Genomic DNA, 9,641 nt, shown 5'->3' with positions numbered 1-9,641 from the left:
CCTGTGCAAGGAACCTCAGAAACCCCATCAGTTTTACAAATTTATGCTAGTCAGTTGTTTTCAGAAAGATACCTGCAAGGAGGTCACACTCAATCAACTGAACACAAGGGAGCTAATTATTACCAAGGAGTCTGGCTTTTATCCACCGGCTCAAACACAAATCAGTGACATGAAGACAATTACTTTGTGATAGGACCACCTCAAGCTACTAAATACTGTGGGAATTTAAAATCCTGATATTCTATAATAAAGCTGCTATTGGCTTAAAAGCAATGTTGTGATATGAGATTAAAAATATGAAATGTACTATCCGACTGTTTTGATTAATTAATAAGAAGCTGTTATCAGTATAATTGGAAACATGACACCTTTGTTGGCACCCTTGGTATATTTATGGCATATTTTCCTTCCCCACTGCCACAAATACAGCTTGACAGTTTTTCCTACACCGTTGGAGAGGGAGAGAAAAAACCATTTAGACATATAAACTATATATTGTTTTCCTTTATGAAAACAATGGTGACATTTCAACAGAAACTGCAGATCATTTACCCTCAGGAATCATGGGATTGAATATTTTCTGTGCTTCGCTCTATCCTAATGGAACTTTAAGGTGTCTTTAGTACTATTTTATGTTAATTTAACATTCCAACAGTTATTTTCCATTACTATTTTATACCCTACTGAACGTGTGTGGACTTTGGGAGACAGGTGGTTGTTATGGTTGCTTTATTAAACTGATCTGATAACTTAACATTAGTTTCTGTCTGTTGGAAGAGAGTGGAAGAGAGAAGGAGACTGTCTGTAACACAGCTCACATTTCCACCTATTTCCCACATGCATGAGTTATGCACTCCGTCTCTAATGCACAAATAGCTCCACACACCCATGTGCTGTATGTTTTTATTGCATTTCACCGGATCTGCATTACTTCTGGCTTTTACCGTAGATAAACTGCCTCACGTTTCAGATGATGGTAATTTATCGTGATCTCTTTTGCTTAGAAAACGTGTTGCTTGACCTCATTTTTATGAAATCGTTATTATTAATATGCAAGCCGTCGACAATTGCATTGCAAAACAAAGATGCGAAATTTAAAAGGAGAATGGAGAGACTCACACGAACTTTATTAAAGTAACTCGGCTGATGTAGGTGGCGCAGAAGCTACTTCCTTTTTTAAAAAAAAACCTTTTTTATCTCTTGAAACCATCACTCATTTCCCTTTCACAATCTTCTTATCAGCTCTTTCTTCTTCATATCTTAAGTATACACTATTCTTTACCGTCAACAACAGGCTTCAAATTCCATATTTTTCTTTATACTTACTCAGTATTTAGTTAAAGATGCGCTGATTGGTTTCTGGCATATATTTTTGCAGTGTTCAAAACAACAGTTCCACTGTCAGTAGTTTCTGGACGTTAGGGTTTTTTTTTTTGCCATCTCTACAAGGAAAATCTTCATTATAAAAATAAAATCTTTCAGTGCAAAATTAATGTGACACAAAAGAAAAACATCAGGGTAACCAGCAAACATCTTATTTTCTGATAGGCCCATAGAATAGCCTGATATTGTTCAGTATTGATACTCGTATTTTCCCAATATATCAGTGCAAGAGGACAATTACAAAGAGAACATAGATGCTATCCATCAAGTATATTCTCAATTTTGTATTAGTAAATTCAGAAACTCATGGCTTATTAGTCCCTTATATACCTGATATCCAGTACCAGAGTAGTGTGCAGTTGTGTTCAGTTTGCCCCACTTTTGAAAAGGACCAATACTGTTAACAGTGATGACAAGTAAGAGAGGTCGTGCGTGTCAGTACGTAAACCTGTTTTCTCCATAGTAGCCAGCCTGCAAAGGTCATACTGTAAATACTTCCAGCCCAACCATGTCATGGGGGTGTGTAGTCGCTGATAAAGCTGCATACTATTTCATAGTTTTATTGTTGTGTCTCTTAAAACTGTCATATTTAACGGTTACAAGTTTATAGTAATGATCAAAAACCAGTCCTTTAGCTGCTGCCTGCTGTAATTCTCTTGCTGTTAGTCAGGATGTGTTTTTACAATGTAAATCTCTTTTATTTTAATTGGGCTTGATTCTGCTCAGTTATCATCATGATGCAGAAATATATCTCAGTGACCAGATACTACAAGGAAGGAATATAATGAATAAGATGAGGGGCTAATGTGTGTCAGGAATTATCATACTGTCTGTCATCACATCTTCCACACAGTAGCTAAGAAATTGGACAGCAATTTAAAAAACTGAAAAACGCATTCCTTTTATATCTATAATTTACACTTCACTATAGTGCATGATGTGACTCACACATGTTGTAGTTGCTAAATGCAACAAAAAATCTAAAATACAGCAAAGCGATTAAAATGAATATGAAAAAGTAGAATTATGTAACAGTCATTTAATTTAAAATACTGCCCAAATCGAGCAGTGCTACCAATTTCTGGAGCCTCCATTATTATGATCAGTGTCACTCTGGCATGATCATGATCCATGAAGCTTTTATTTCCTCAGGTATATCTGTAATGTCATATAGTCTTGGGAGGCTTTAAGTGACTGTGAAAAACCGTAAACAAGAGTGAGCCAGTCTGTAACTCATTATCAGGAAGGGAGCTCCAGCATCTGTCCCTCGATAACATCACAGATTAGAGCCCTCGCTGCTCTGGGTTTAATCCTTGGCAGAGAGTTGTTGATTTAACAGGAGAACTTTATCACCACGTGGTTTGCTGTCACAGAATTTCATTATTATTGGTTTCAATGGAGAGTTTTAGTATCACATCTAAATGCTGTTTCAGGGGGCTTATCACACTGCCAAAAAATATATCTTGGGGAAACACTGAAATGCTATTATGTACTTATTGTATTGGCCAATCGCCTAAAATGGGAAATGGCAATGGATTTTGGCATCATTGCAGGGATTCGGGCATGATTATCATTTTGGCATCATTCACAGTTGGCAGTGCGAGTAAATCATTTTCCCTGTTTTGCTCTTCCTGTTTCTGTGTTTGTGTGTCTGAAAGACGGGGACTGGAAGAGTCAGGATCCCTGTCGGGCAAATGCCTCCTGAGTCTCCTCTCATCTTGTACTCTCCTGGTCTCTTCTGTCTTGCTCCTCTGTCTTTTCCTGCTTGTGTGCCTGCTCCTTTCTAGTCTGGTTTCTCTGTCAGATGGTCTGAACGAGGGTAGTGGATATTCAGCATGGCAGCAAATTAGGGAGACAGGCAGTCACTCCCAGCCTTGACTTAAGAATAAATGACCTAAACAGCTGTGAACATGTGTCTAGTGTGTGTGCATTTCCACTGGTGGAAAAATAATGGAAGGATATAGTAAAACACAAAAAAACTAGGTAGCATTGCTCTTATGCTTAATTAGCGCAGTGCCTGAGTGCTAACATGCTAATAATGATGCTCGCACAGGACAGCTGAGGTCAGTAGAAATGTAATTAGTTTGACTGTATTTTGGTTTGGGTCATAAACCAATATTGACTGTGCCAAGTCAGTAGGATCACCAAATGTATTGAAATGTATCCTGAATGGGGCTCTTTGGGTAGTTCTGCTGTTAAGATATTCCACATGGTGACAATAAAACAATCGTGAGGCGATTAGAAAAGTAATTAGGATTCATCCTGTGGGAACCATGCATTTCTGCATGGTTTAATCTGGCCATTTAAAATTGAAGTTATTACAATGCTGATTCAACATTGATGGTGCTCTGCATAAAAGCTAAAACTAAGATTAGGTAGTAGACATAGTTAAAGTATGCATGTTAAAAGGTTAGTAGGGAAAAAAGGAAAGTGCGCAAATGCGTACACAAGCGTCTCAGCTAGCTGATCAGGGCATTTAAAGTTGGCACCTCTAATAAGTAACTTTGGATTAGAGCTTTCTGTGTAAAATCAATTCCACCACCTTCAAGGTGTGTGTGTGTGTGTGTGTGTGTGTGTGTGTGTGTGTGTGTGTGCGCACCAGGTGTTGTACCTAGGAATCTGTAGAGGTTATAATGACCTACGCGTGCACACACAGGTGTCACATTGTTAGTTTTGTGATAGTGTGGAAGTCCATCATAATAGAATCTGAGGAGATGGAGACAGAGTTTCATGAGTGTGTGTCCTGTTCTCTTGCTGACTCATTTCTGGTGCATTATTGTATCAAACACTGCAATCACTATCAAAATAAATGATCCGTCAACTGATAGATGATGCTGTCAGTACTTACAGTACTGTGCAAAAGTCTCGAGCCACCCCTGATTTCTTTATATTTTTAGACAGACTTTCTTTAGTTTTTTAAAATGGTCTCAGCAATAGTTCTTAATATTTTCTGAAGGTCTTTGGAGAATGGCTGCTTTTCACCCATTTTCATTCCAGTCCTTGTAACCTTGTAACCCATTTGTTTGTTAAGCCACTTAACACTGACCTAAGAATCATTCAAGAACAAAAAGACGCCTCAAGGGATAAACCAGTGTTTTGTCAACACCTAACAGAAAACTGAGCAAAGAATCAATTTGAAATTGGATCTCTGCCCACTTTGTTACCAGCAGTCTGTCACAAAAAACACCAAATTTGTTCCCATTTCTTAAGTTTAATCTACAACTGCAGTTCCAGAAAAGCTGGGATACTGCAAAAAATGTATCCCAGTTTGTGTAAATAAAACCACACAAACCTACATTTTATTATTTAAATTGAGACATTTTACCATTTCATTACAAATATTAGCTAAGCATTTGATTGCAGCAACACATTTCAAAACAGGAGTGGGGGGGGGTAAATGGCTAATATGACCAAATGAAATCCATCATGTTCCAGTCTGCTGATTAGCGCTGGTAGTCACATAATTACATCATATATTTAGATAAAGTTGAAAGATTCCCATCCTTTGCCCTCTTTCCAATGTTTGCAAACAAAACATTGTTTGCAAACATTGGAAAGTAATAATGTGAAAGTAAAGCTGACATGACATAAAAAGGCCAGGAAATTAATGGTTTATTTCAAACAAATGGCAGACTAATTCAGTGTGCTGCACAATAAATTGTGGTTGTGAGCAAAATTTATAGCTCCGAGCAGCCTGGTGTGGTTGGGGTTTTGTGACGTTTGCATTTAAATGCTACAAAGGCTTGATGTATGAATTAAATTGATCCACGATATGACACTGGTCATCTGGGTGAAAAGCGCTGAATGCTTTGCTAGACAAAGGCTGCACAGTTCCTTCCCACACTTGCATTGAGCTTGCTGCTCTGTTACTCGCTAGCATAAAGTGTTGTGCAGCAGAAAAGCCGTGGCACATATTTGATTCAGCCACGCTATGAAATCATATATGAGCATTGTTCCCTTTTATATGTTCTCCTCCACATTCTCTGAATCCTCCAGACACAACATACTCAGATGGACGTGCAAAGGAGCTTTTCAGTTTCCATTAATTTCTGTGTTCATTGTGTCATGGGTGAGCAGCGTTTCATGATGATTGCATGCATTTTGTCAGCTGTACACTGGGATAGAGTTCTGACCCCAATGATATGCAGCTGGCTGTGGAAAGTGAATAAATGGATTTACTGCAGCCATAGCTACTTTAATCTATCTTGTGTCTGCCATAACGTGATGAGATATGAGGGCATATAGTCAAGTGATTCAAATTTTATTCCTGTCTGCGCCGTTTGACAGCAGTCAATACATTTTTGCAGCTTATGGTTTGGACCCTTGAGCCTGACAGCAGCAGGTAACTAACAAGAGAGGGATTGTCATCTGATATAGTTCGCTGAGTTGAATTCAGCTTTGCAAGAGGCATCCTGGGCTCAGGGTGAAAATAGTGGACAGTAAAAGTGAATTTTCTGAGATGGAGGTATTCGTTCCAGTTTTAGGGGGTGGAATTCAAATGTCTAGTTCTTTTCTTTAAAAAAACAGAACTATACTTTTTTTTTCAACATTAGAAAAGATCATTGATAAAATGACAGCTGTCTCTACAACAAAATGAACACATTAGACTCACATAACACAAACTAAATATTTCCTAACAGGCTAATGCCTCACTTTGAAACCTGATTTTCTCTTAAACATAAAATAATTAATGACAGTCTCTTTCTCTCACTGAGTAATGCAGATTATTAATTTAACACTGGTATAGGATTGGTACTCAGTAAAGGCAGATACATACAGCTAAGGTACCAGATCAGAACCAGAAAAAGGCACCCTTAACGCGGCTACAGGAGAGAGCATGCTGCAATAACAGAAAAAGTAGTGAAGATATGGAGCCATGTGAAAAATGACAATGACCTATTTCTTTAAATTTAGATTTAAAACCCATCAAATGTATATGAAACACTAAACTTAGCCAGTCACAATGCATGTGGTAGGTTTTATTTCTCAACTTAAACAATGGTTTCTGGCATTGGTTTAAAATTTAGCCACAACGACCACAGCTATGCTTTTAACATATCTGCACTTTGTCAGATCATTATCTTATGCAACATACACAAAGACAGTATATGTGCATGCCAGGATTGTGGCTAGTCAAATTTCTGGTGCTGCTGAAAATCACTGGTAGCGAACAGAACACTGGGGAAGTTCAAACAATCTTCATTAGTTTTATTCTTGTCAGTGAGACACATTCAACAGAGACGTGACTCTGAAAGCTCTGCGCATTGCAATTGGAAAGAAAAAAACATGCAAATATGCACAACACAAGAAAAGTGAGACAAAAATAATCACTAGTATGATAACAAAGAAACACATTCAAAAAAATACATGAAACACAACTATACATGAGCAACAATGACAAAAATGAACACCTAATATTGCAAACTACAAAGGAATGCTTTTCACATCTTAGACCATCATTTGCAGTAAAACAATCCATCAGTGGTGTTGAAACAGATGCTGATATGATGTGCTTTAGCCTTTTGTTTATTAGCCCTCCAGTAAATATAATCAGTGGAAATGCACAAAGCTAACTGTGGAAAATGGTCGGATGGCTTTAACCTTGTTAGTGTTTTGAAGTACCCACTCAGTTACAGCAAATCAGCTGAAAGCACATTTACGGACTACTGTGCTTATTGCCAATTGAAATCCTTCAGTATCTATGTGAGGGGATTACAATAATGTATCATTTTTAATTGTTGAGCTATAAATAATTTGTGAAATTTGGGATTGATACAAATATAAAACATGAACTCTCTATACCACTGACAGATAATCGGCTTTTGTAACTTGGAGGCGCTCATGTCCATCAGATTTTAACCTTCTGCCCATTGTTATGAATATAATCCTGGAAACTGGCAGCAGAGCATAACTTTAAAAGATTAATTTAAAGAGATTAAGTCTGGATCTTTTTTTTCTTGTTCTAAAAAATGCACTGATTTATTTATTCTTTCTTCAAAAAATGTAACAAAATGTGTGTGATAGTTATTTTGGCTACAGCAGTCTGTAGCAACCACATCCATTTACTTACTCCATCAGAGTATGGAGCAGTTGCACGGCTGCTTGAGCAGCTACAAAATCCCTCTTTAAGCTCAACAAATATTATCAATTCAGTATGCCTATACAGCGAGGGAAATATGCTGACAGTGAGGAGGAGGAAGAGAAAGAGGCAGAGGGAGGAAGAGATTAAAAAGGTAGAAGAATAGAGAGGGACTGCATGAAAAGAGCAGGAAGTGGATGAAGCCTGTTTAGCTCTCGGTAACTAAAGCAGTTGTCATAATCACCTGGCGTGTACACACACACACACACACACATACACACACAAAGACACACACACGCCACACATCGCACACATTTGAAACTTACTGTAGCTACCTCCACGATGTTATATAAGTGCTCCACCACATGAATTTGATTAAAAACTAGGATTTAAGAAAATAAGATGTAAACACAAACTCGCACAGCAACACTAAGAGCTCCTATACGTCATTTTTCTATTACTTTTCTGCTGTATAGGAGGTGGGATGTGTGTAAAGTCAATCATTTTACAACCTTCTTCCTAAGGATTATAGGAGAGCATCAGTTACTCTTTTTCTGTCACCGCTTTTTTTTCCTCCCCACTTAGTCAAAATTTAAAGTTAGAGAGTTAAAAACAGTTTTGTAACAAATCAGAAAGCTCTGATCCTGTTGAACTTACTGTACCAATTATGAATTAAAACTTTACTAAATCTTATGTCAAAAGTATGGCAATTTATGACAACTTATTAATGGTCAGCCTCTTCATGTTAGCCATTTAGTGTTCCATATAGGCTAGCTTTTATGCCTCCTGACAAGCAATCTGAAAGTTAAATCTAATTGATCACTAAATTAATAAGAAATACATCCTAGAGGCAAAAGTGACATGCTGTTTTATCAGTGTACAAAGCCAAGGCATGCCCACCCCGCCACCCTTACACCTTACACTTCACACTTCACTTTAAACTGTTTACTCTGAATAGTTGCCAACATGCAATTAAACATTTTCTAAACTGCACAGCACTTGTTGCACTAATGGATAACTTGGGCAGAAACTTGTAGAATGATTTTATCATCAGTCTAAGTCACTGTCTGTGGTTGTGCTGACAAAAGATAATGAATTATTGCCGAGACCTTCATTTTGCTCTAATTTGCAGCTTTCAAAATGCTGCGACTGCAATGTTCTTTTAAAGATATGGATTTTGCCTTTAAATTTCTGTACTCTTCCCTGCTCCAGTGTGTGTGTGTGTGTGTGTGTGATGATATTACATTTGTGACTACTTTCTAATTTCTGAGTGCACCATACAATATTTTGAATGTCTAGCTTGAAACGATCAGTGTTGCTCTGTTTTACATGGCGTGCACATTTGAAGCACAAACTCGATACATAGTCACAAATATGTTCGAGTTATGTTCAGGATCACTGAGTATTGACCGTTTCCTGAGGTTGAAATGTCCGAACATAGTGAAGGACATGCTATATACAATTTTACTGCAGCTTGTTGATGTCTTCTGCTCTTTGTATTTGAAAGCAAACGGAATAACAGGTATGGGTGACTGCATAGCTGACCCTCATCTTACTAGAGAGAGCAAAGAAATGGCGTGTGTGTGTGTGTGTGTGTGTGTGTGTGTGTGTGTGTGTGTGTGTGTGTGTGTGTGTGTGTGTGTGTGTGTGTGTGTGTGTGTGGGTGTGTGTGGGTGTGTGTGAGCTGTGGTCTTTTTGACACAGATTGGTCATGACAGGCAAGTGTACGGACCTGCTGCCAGGAGCAATAGCATGCTGCTACCACACACAAACACAAACACACACATAGTTATAAACGCACATTTCCGTGGTATCTTCACTGAACAACAGATTTAAAATATTTCTTGGCCTTTCATGCTTAAATTTACCTCTTCATGATGTTCTTGCTTTAATCTTTCTCTCATTTCTCCTTTGTAATTTGCCCGCGTGTCTATTTAAATGACATTTTCAGTTTATTTTCTGAATCAAGAAGATTACAAGGTGAGTTTTTGGTAAAATAATAACATTTCATTGTTAGTTTGACTTAAAAAACAAAAAACAAAAACAAGCTGATGGATGACAAGACAGTGACTGGAAAAGCAAAATTAGCTGGTGATGTAAAATATGAAATTATTGTTTTTAAAGGTCATGGTGAGCCTTTGATTCTTCTTCTTTTTATTATTATTATTATTATTATTAT

Source organism: Pelmatolapia mariae, linkage group LG1, assembly GCF_036321145.2.
Source record: "Pelmatolapia mariae isolate MD_Pm_ZW linkage group LG1, Pm_UMD_F_2, whole genome shotgun sequence".
NCBI lineage: Eukaryota > Metazoa > Chordata > Actinopteri > Cichliformes > Cichlidae > Pelmatolapia > Pelmatolapia mariae.
Note: the sequence above shows the minus strand (reverse complement) of the source record.